The sequence below is a fragment of the Lynx rufus genome, unplaced genomic scaffold (assembly GCF_022079265.1).
Source record: "Lynx rufus isolate CCGP_SWC_20201006 ecotype Redwood Valley unplaced genomic scaffold, mLynRuf1.p SCAF_16, whole genome shotgun sequence".
Taxonomy (NCBI): domain Eukaryota; kingdom Metazoa; phylum Chordata; class Mammalia; order Carnivora; family Felidae; genus Lynx; species Lynx rufus.
In genome coordinates this window covers 8,548,256-8,558,832 of record NW_025814830.1, presented here as the reverse complement: position 1 = coordinate 8,558,832, position 10,577 = coordinate 8,548,256, and positions in this window count along the sequence as shown.

Below are 10,577 nucleotides of genomic sequence, written 5' to 3'. Positions count from 1 at the left end.
GGTCCAGGAAGGCTAGAAGAACTGATTCCAAAGTCCCTGGGACTTTTCCTTGGCCTTGTCCCAGCTGCCCCACCTTCGTCCCAGCCCCATCTCCGGGCCTGGAAAGGACCCAGGTGCCTTGGGGCCCAGCCGGAAGGGGCTAAGGACAAAGGGTTGTTTAACTGGGCAGGGTGGTGGAGGGGAGTGAAGAAGAGGGTGTCTCAGGCGGAAAGGTCACTCGTCGCCCCGGGCTTGTGCAGGGAAAGGCGGGGCCGGGCCGGGAGGAAGACATCCTTCAAGAAAGTCAGAGGCTTGTGGAGGCAAATCCTCCCCTGCTGTTCTTTTTGCACTAGGCGTTTGCAGGCTTCAGGGCATGAGATACCGCCACCTAGTGGTGTCTTTGGGAACTGCAGGCATCTACTTGTCCAGACTAGTTTCCGGTCAACATATATTGAACACCTACTGAGTGCCTCTAAGTGTTGAGGGTGAAAGTAAAAACAAAGCAGACAAGGGGTGCCTGGGTGGCTCAGTTGGTTAAGCGTCCTGCTCTTGATATTGGTTCAAGTCATGATCTCACGGTTTGTGAGTTCGAGTCCCTCTTCCTTGCCTCGGGCTCTGAGGTGACTTGGGGAAATCTGCTCGGGATTCTCTCTCTTCTCTCTCTCTTCTTCTTCTCTCTCTGCCCCTCCTCCCCCCCCCTCCCCGCGCCCCGGGTGGCTCAGTCAGTTAAGAAAAACACACAATTCCTGCCCTCATGTTGCTTCCAGATTAAGGAAGTTTTGTGGCTGCGTTAATCTCCCTCACTGTGTCTCTCTCTTTGCTTCTCTTTCTGTAACTCACTGGCCTTGCTTTTTAGTTTCTATCTCCTGGTCTTTGTCTCCAAGTGCATGCCTTCTTCTTTTCTCCTTTTTCTTTCTCTTTTTTTGTTTATTTTATCCCTTATATATCTCTGTTCCAGACCAATTAAAAACTATGTTAAATTATATATATTTATATGTATATATATCAAATTATAAATATTATATAATTAAATAATTCTGTCTCACCATCTGGGAGTTCACAGACCTTGGTTCAAACCTTGCCGTGGCCCCTATTTTTGTGTGGAATATAACACACATATAGCCTGGGTTAGCAACAGACCTGCGTTCACGTCTGTCTAGCTCTGCTATCCTTAGCTGTTATGCCCTGCAAAGTGGGGGATGATACCCATGTCGCAGGCTTGCTTGAGAATTAGGTGAATATCCAGAGTCCTCAACACAGGACCTGGTATATGTTAAGCACCTGGGGTACATTGTCTCTAAACTGGCTGCCAGTGTTTCCTCCCGTCTGTGCTGCCATGTGGCCTCAAGCTGGCTGGCTTGTGACTTGCTTGTTGCAGAAATGATGGTGGGCCAGCTTGAGGTCCAGTTGTTTAGAGAACAAGAAGCTTCTGCTTTTGTTCTCTTCGAACTCTAAGACTAACATGCTGTGAGGAAGCCCCTGGAGAGGCCATGCAGGAGAGAATCAAGGCAGCCTGGCCAAAAGCCCCAGACTAGCCCCAAGTGAATGCAGCTGCATGAGTGACCTCTGGAGGGACAAGCAGAAATGCAGTGAACCCTCAGGGTAGGGAGAAATGATATACTTTTTGTTTTAAAACACTAAATTTTGTAGTGATTTGTTACCCAATAATAACAATAAATATCATACTCTTTTGTTCAGTTTCAGGTTTGAAGTTTCCCATGATAAAAAAAAATATATGTATACATATCAATATGTATATAGTCGACCCTTGAAGAATGAGGGGTTAGAGGTGCGGACCCCTCACACAGCTGAAGAATCCACATGTAAACTTTTCTTAAGTTTATTTATTTACACAGCTCGAGTGAGGGGTGGGCAGGGAGAGAGGGAGAGAGAGAGAATCCCAAACGGTCTCTGCACTTTCAGCGCAGAACCCACCACGGGGCTTGAATTCAAGAAAGTGCGAAATCATGACCTGAGCTGAAACCAAGAGTCGGGAGCTTAATGGACTGAGCCACCCAGCTGCCCCCCAAAATAACACGTATAACTTTTGACTCCCCCCAAACTTAACTACTAATAGCCTATTGTTGACTGGAAGCCTTACTGATAACATAAGCAGCTGGTTAACGCATATTTTGTATGTACTGTATTCTTACAATAAAGTAAGCTAGAGAAAAGAAAATGTTAAGAAAATCATGAGGAAGAGAAGATACATTTATAGTACTGTACTGTATTTGTTGAAAAAATATCTGTGTATAAGCAAGTCTGCACAGTTCAAACCCATGTTATTTAAGGATCAACTCTGTGTGTGTGTGTGTGTGTGTGTGTGTGTGTGTGTGTGTATAATGGAGTAGATAATGGAAATTGCACTTTATAAATTGCAGATAGTATCATTTTGCTTCTCTTTCACCTCTGGGTCTTCCTTGACTCTTTCAATCTCTATCTATAATACTTTTTTCCTCTCTCTTTCTCTCTGCATGTCTATTCCTATCTTGCCAATACTCTTCCTGTCACCTTCTCTCCATTTACTTTGCTCTACTACATTGGCCTTCCTGCTGATCCTCAAGCCTGCCAAGCTCTTTCCTGCTTCAGGATCTTGACACTTGCTTATCCCTCTGCCTGAATGTTTTGCCCTCCAATCTCCTCATGAATCATTCTTTCACTTCATTCAGTTCTTTGCCCAAATATAGCATCTTTCTTGACCATCTCTTCAAAAATGGTCCCCTCCTGCTCCGTAAAGAATACGGTATCCTATTTAATTTCTATGTCTTCATGGCACTTAGGACTATCTAAATAATCCTGTTTTCTTATTTGTCTAATTGTTTAGGACAGGGATCTTGCCATCCTCAGTTTCAGAACAGTGTCTGGCAATAGGAGATGCTTAATGGATATTTGTGAAGGAATGTTCTGATTGGCTCTCCTTATACTCTACCCTCTTACCCTGTGCCACAGCATCTTGGAGATGGGAAGGACGTCATTTCTTCATTTCCCTGTCCCTCCCCCTGCCCCATTAGTTGAGTTGCTGTCTGTGGTTCTGAGACCCAATCTTCTGGATCTGTCCTTGGTGCTGATTAGGTCTCTCCCTTCCATTAAGCGGGAGAGGTCAGGGGAGTCTTGGGAAAGGAATGATGTGTGTGTGTGGTGGATCTAGGCACCGGGACATCTGGATCACTGAGAGAAGGCAGACATCTGAGTTCCCAAAGGGGGGAGTGCCTGGGTCACTGCGAGTTCACTAGGTATTTGTCCTAACTATTTATCTGCTTATCTATTCATGTATACATACATTTATATATATACTTTTTATTTTAGAAAACTTCAAACATACAGAAGTGAAAAGAAGGGTACAGTAAACTGCAGTGCACCCACTTAACTACCAGCTCATGGCTAATTGCATTTCACCTATGTCTCCGCCCACTTCCTCACTTCCTCTATTATTTTAATGCAAATCCCAGACATGATATCATTTAATTATATGTCGTATTTTAAATTTTGTTTCTTTTCATTCAGGTATGGTTTGCACGTCGTAAGGTTTGCAAATCTTAAGTGTACAGATTGATGCAACTCTACCTGTGTATAGACATGTGTGACCACCACCTTGATCAAGCCATAGGGCACCTCCATTGCCACACTGGGTTCTTGTGTACTCCGTCCCAACTGATACACCAGGGATAGCCCCTATTCTGACCTCCACCACCAAAGATTGAAAAGCCACAATGTGGAAGTCCAAAGACCTGGGCTCTAGCCTTAACTTTGCTGTTGGCATTAATTTTTTTTTGTATGAAAATACCATATGTGCAGAAAGTACATAACATTCAGAGGTATATTTTGGACAAATAATTATATTGTGAACCCCCATGAAATCACCATGGACTCTCAGGGAGAATATTGCTACTCCCCAGAATCTTTCTGTGCATTCCTTTACGACAACATTCTCTTCCCAGCTTCCAGAGGAAATCACCCTCCCCACTTATAAGGAACTTTGCTCCTCCTAACCCACAGCCCTCACACACTGTGCTTTCTTAGTCTCTCCTTCTCCCTCCAGCCCTTCAACACTAAGTGGACCCTGGCCCTAGAGACCAAGAACGAGAGACCAGCCTCCCTCCTCATCTCCCGTCCCTCCTGGTCTGCCCCCTGCATGGTCACAGGGAGAGCTCCCCATCATCTGGCTTCCACCATGCCATTCCCCTGATCTGTGCCCTTCCACGGATCCCCACTGGTTGTAGGGAAAAGTTCAGAAACTTTATCCTCACCTGCTATTTTAGGCCCTCCAGGGACCCTGCCACCCTCTTCACCCTCACCTCCCTTCCTCACACTGTATACACGGACCAAGCCTTTATGAATACTGTCCTTACCTGGAATGCCTTTCCTCCTGCTGCTTTGCCAATCCCTGCTAGTTATTTAGATGTCTTCTAGGAGACTAATTCCTATCAGCCTTCTCTGGTCTTCCCCTTTGGAGCTCCCTTACACCCTCACACCTCATGCTTTACCAATCGTGAGCCTCCAGGTTTTTCACTGTCTCCTTCCAGACCAGGAGGGCAGGGTTGGGTCTGACTCATTGCTGGGTCCCTGGCATCACCCAGCATGGCATAGATTATAAATGTTTGCTGACTCTCCCTCCCTGCAGCTGCCTCTGTGTCTTACTTGCTCCTGCGTTTGTCCTGCTGTCTTCTTGCAATTTAACAAATATTTCCTGAGGGGTTGGCATGGGCTGGTCTCTGCCTGTAATGTTCCCTACTCTGTCCATACGATGACCTTCTACTCACCTTCAGGACCCAGCACACCTTCTGTCCTTTATAAAGCCGCTCTAATGCTCCATAGCTTCAACCCTCAATCAGAGGTTTCTTCTTTATCTGCTAGCCCTTCCAGCCCAACCACTCCCCTATATACTGCCCTGATCTGTCTGGGATTATGGTCACCTTGGCTCTAGCCTGTGTCCCCCATCAGACCAAGAACTTCTCAAGTGTAGGATTTACCAGGATCACCCAGCACAGAAGAGCGAATTACAAATGTTCATGGACCCTTTCCTGAGATTACTTCTTCTGTGTCCTCTATCTTTGCATTGGCTAATCCCTCTGCCTGGAATACTGTTCCTTTCTCTGTCCATATGGCATGCTTTAAGACCTGTCACCAGGTTCTCCTTCCTCTGGCACCCTCTCCAACTCTGTCTTCTTTTGTATGTGCATGTCCCTCCATCATAACTTGTGGCTGTCTGAGTGTGGGTCTGCCTCCCTTGCATCAGACTAAGAGCTCCTCTGGGCCAGGGAGTCACCTCTGTAACCCCAGTGCCCAGAGCATGGCCAGGAACAGAGGATCGCAATGAATGATGGATACCAGTGTGTATAAATCTAAGTTTGGTAAATTGAATGCTGTTCCCTTACCATCTTTCAGCTTCATTTCCAAGATCTGTGTCTGAAGCAGCAGTCTGTGTGTAAATGGACACTTAGAGGATTAAGGGCTCTCCTTTCTTCTCCCACCTTACATAAATCCCCTCTCAGGGCTGCAGAATGTCTTCTCCTCCACTGAGTGTTCCACACAGTGTTCCTTCTGACCAGGGGCCTCTCTATACAGTGAATGAAGTGGGGGCAGAGGGCTCATGCTCATGGATTTCACTGGTCTTACCTCATACCCCTTCACCTAAAAGAAGCTCACCCGATAAAACAATGGGAGGACTGAGTTACAGTTGCCCACTGAGAGTCAACACCCTGAAAGGATGGGGCTCTGTTTTACAGGGTGCAGCATAAGCTTTGAGGTGATGACCATTATACAGTGCTGTCTCCCCTACAGCCTGAATACATGGGTCTGGGTATCAGGGGGTGGCAGGGAGTCCTCTCACCTACAACCCTCTTGCAGAATTTTTGCTTCCTGTTCCCACGACCTTGAGCTTTGCTTGTTTGGAGGTCTTGGTTCCCAAGGAAAGAATGCTTCCACTAGAGGGCACAGCAGTGTTTCCAGTGACTTGAAGGTGAGACTGCCACCTGGGCATTTGGGGCTCCTCATGCCACTGAGCCAACAGGCATGTCTGGAACCGAAGACATTCCCTGGAGCACTTCTCAGAGGCTCCATGTCCAATGGTAAAACAAACAAACAAACAAAACAAAAAAACAGACCACTAAGGATTTAGACCTTTTAGGAATGAGTGTTTGGGTCACCCCACTTGTTAAAGGACACTCTCTAGCTGAGGGCAAAGGAAACTTGGAATGAGTAATGGAAGGAGGAAATCATACCTTTCATATCAACTATGGCTTTGTGACCAATTACAGAAATGTGAACTATAATAGGTATGCATATTTTCTTCTTCACTTGTTTTCCCCCTCCTCTTTTTTCTTCCTTTTTATCTTTTCATCTACCTATCAATCCTGCTTTTAATCTTGCCTCTTATTTCCCTTCATTATTTTATATCCATAGTGGTGGTAGTCCCGATGTTCATAAATGAACATGTTGTCGATAGCACCCACCCTACCTCTCCACTGCCTTTTCCTTGTCATCAAGACCAAATATTTCTCATGCACTGCAGTTAGGAAATAGCAATGGTTAGTTGTTTGGTGAGTAATAAAAAAGGGTTAATGACCACAGATCAAGATGAGAAAGATACATGTGTGAAGAGATAGGCAAAACGAATGACACGCAAGTTTAAGTCCGTTTAGGTCAGAACGCAGATAGTAATGATACTAAGCATCATTTGGATAATTCACAGCCAGTCAACACAATAGAGACCATGTTTCCTGGATCTATTCACTCAGTCACTCCTTTACATTTAACACATTACCTAACATGCAAGGGGTTCATGTCTTGAGATGGTTAACTGAAGTCTTCTTTATCCCTTTGCTCTTTGGTTGTAACCAAATAAATAACTTTAAGACAGGGGTATGTGTTAGTTTTCTCCACTCCACCCATTTTGTCATTTCTGCACCAAGAAAGTGCTTTTAAAAAAATTTTAGGGGCACCCGGGTGGCTCAGTCAGTTGAGTGTCGACTTTTGTTTCTGCTCAGGTCTTGATCTCAGAGCTGTGGGAATGAGCCCCACATCAGGCCCTGCACTGAGCGTGGAGCCTGCTTGGAAGTGTCTCTCTCTCTTTCTCTCTCTCTCTCCCTTTGCCCCTCTCCCCAACTCACACGCGTGCTCTCTCTCTCTCCCTAAAATAAAAAAAAATTAAAAACTATTATAAAAATTTAAAACATTTTATGGAAAATAATATACATATAGAAAGAACACAAATCATCAGCAAATAGCTGAGTGAATTCTTGGATCAAGAAACACAAGGGCCAGACCCCAGAAATCCTCTTGTCCCCTCTTTCAGCCACTGAGAATCTTGACTTCTAATTGTATACCTTAGTGTTGCCCAGTTTGGAACTTGTTATAAATGGAATGGTACGGAATGGTCTCTTGTGTGTCTTATCCTTTTGCTTGACATCATTTGCGAGACTCATCCATGGTGTTGCATGTAGGAGCAGACTGTTCATTCTCATTGCTGTATAGCACTCCAGTATGTGATGAGGGCACAATTTATCTGCTGTTTATAGTTATTTTGGTTGTTTCTATTTGTGGTTATTATGAACTCTTCAGCTAGGAACATTCTAGGACATGTCTTTTGGAGGAAACATATAAACTAATGTCCGTTGGGGAAATATACCCAGGTATACTCATGTGTTCTGTGTCCCAAGGAAGGGCTCTGTGCAAACAGAAATGCTTTTAGTTTAAGCAGAATCTAACTCAACATGTCCAATCATCCAACGATTGATTCTCACTCCCATCCATCTGTCCCTCTCTTTGGTAAATGGCACCACCATTTCCCCTATTCTTCAGATCAAAACCTTGGAATCATCTTGAGTCTTTTTTTCCCCCTTCATACTCATCAGCCAATGTATCAAGTCTTGTCAGCTCTACCAACAAAACCCATCTCTCATCTAATCCCTTACACTACCTCTGTGGCTATCCCAAACATTACTCGCCTGGACTGGTGCAGTAGCCACCTCACAGGCCCTGGTTTCCATTCTTGCCACAGGGATCTTTTTTAAATGGAAAGCATGTACACAAGAGGACGTGCTCTTTGACTCCATTTATATGATGTTCAATATTAGGCAAAATTGATGTATGCTAGAAGTCAGAGTAATGGCTACCTCCAGGGTAGGAAGTGTCTGTGAAGGGCTATGTGGGAGGATTTGTGGACAGGGACTGGAAGTGTTCTGTATCTTGATCTAGTGGAGGTCACTCAGGCGTATACATATGGAAAAATGGCTTTATGCATTTTACTTTATGTATTTCATGTTTCAATGAAATTGAATTATACATGCTTAAAATTATATATGCATATTATAATACATAACATTATGTACACATTATGCAAGATATAATAATATACTATACATATAATATTATATAATATATATTTATGTAAAACATGGAAGCCCCCTGATGTAAATTCTCCAAAGGATTCTGTGTCAGTATGGAATCAGCCAGAAAAACAGAACCAGCCGGAGATATGTATTAAGAGATTTATGGCAAGGAATTGGCTCATGTGATTGTGCACGCTGGCCAGGCGAGTTCAAAATCCATAAAGTAGGCTGTCAGGAGAGGTAGGCTGGAACTCTTGGGCATGGGCTGAAGATGCTGTCTACAGGCAGATTTCTTTTTCAGGCAAGCCTCAGCTCTGCTTTCAAGGAGTTTTCAGCTGGCTGAATCAAGCCCACCCAGATGATCTTGCATAATCTCCCTTACTCACAGTCCACTGACCATGGACTATAGTCACATCTACAAAACACCTTCGCAATGACACTGAGACTAGTGTTTGAATGAATAATGGAGACTGCAGCCTAGCCAAGTGGACACGTCAGCCTGACCATCCCATCTTCGAACCACATTTGCAATAAAACCCAAAGTCTACTTCCTGCACTAGAAAGGTCAGTTTCTTGAAGGTAGGGACACTTTAAAAAAAATTTTTTTTGGTCATTTTTGAGAGAGAGAGAATGAACGGGGGAGGAGCAGAGAGAGAGGGGGACAGAAGATCTGAAGCAGGCTCCAGGCTCTGAGTTGTCTGCACAGAGCCCAACGCGGGGCTCAGTCTCACGAACCGGGAGATCGTGACATGAGCCGAGATCAGACGCTCAACTGACTGAGCCACCCAGGCGCCTTAGGCAGGGACTTTCTTGCCTGTTTCACTCATTGTCGTATGCTCAGAAATTTGAACAGCGTCTGGCACATGGCAGGTGCTCAATAAATATGATGAATGAATGGATATTGACATCCAGCTTCCCCTTTGATGTCAGGATGTGTAGACATCTAGAACCCTTCTCCCCTGGACCTCTTCAGAAGGTAGAGGCATCTCTGAGATGCTTTCCTCTTCATAAGGCTGCCTGTTAAGGAAGTTAGAAGATGTGGGGATCCATCCTTGCTCTGACACTTACTCTGAAAATCACTATCTCTCACCATGCCTTGGGCAACTTGTCTGCCAAATGGGGATGCAACTCCCTTTCTTGTGTGCCTCTCAGGGTCATTGGGAGGATTGGGTGGAAAGGTTGTGGAAAGACATTGTAAAGCACGTGCACAAGAGGACATGCTGTAGGATTCCGTATGAGTGAAGTTCACGTGTTGACATAAGTTTCCTGCACACCCCGTGGTCCTTCCTACTCCTAGATCTGTGTCCAACCTGTCTTCTCTGCCTAAAATGCCCTTCCTCCTGCTTCTCTTGGCCAAGACCTCTTTATTCCTTTAGGGGTTTGCTTAAGATTCACTTCTTCCAGGAAGTCTTCCCCAATCTCCACAGCTTGGAGAATTCTTCCTGGTTCAGCTTTGCCTGTTAAATTCATCAACACCTGTGTGTTTGGGAAGTAGAATGGCCTCATGGTTGATGGGGCTGGGAGTCACGCTCTGGGCTGTCCATTCACGAGACACACAAGCTTGAGCAGGTGCCCTCACCCCTCATTTGCTCATGGGGATCGTGACAACGGCCCATTCACGTTGGGCGGCTGTCATGTCCCAATTATTCCATGGGCACCCCCTTAGATTTTGACCACAACCACTGCAAAGTAGATCTTGTCATTATTGGAGGTTTTATTTTCACCTCTGCCTTATAGGTGAGAAAGGTGCAGAGAGGTCAAGTAACTAGCCCAAGGTCACCCACAGGCTAAAGGGTAGAGCTGGGACTCAAACCCATGCAGGCTGGCTCCAGAGTTTGGGCTCCTAGCTTCTAGGATATGCTGCCTCTTGAACCTCTCACGGCGATACTAACAAAGACATTGTCGTAGCCCCAAGCTGGCTCTGGAGGGACAGGACAGGAAACCAGGCGGTGGGGCGCCGGGGCCTGACTGGTGCTCAGTAATAGCTATTATTAGGATTGCTCTTCATGTGGACCAGGATGTGGCTGTTTCTCCCCACCATGGGATGATGGGGACCTTTCCCAATTTCTTCCAGACCTGATAATCAGAGCAGGCCTGCAGGGTAGGGGTAGGGAAGGGAGGGAGAGAGACAGACAGACAAGAGGGCAACTGTTGTTTGGCATCATTTCCCAGTGAGCCACATTACACAGGCTGAAGTTGTGTGAAGCTGGGAGTAGTGGGTCCGTGCCTGGCCCCAGCATCCTGCTCATGAAGAGGCTGGAGGGGCTC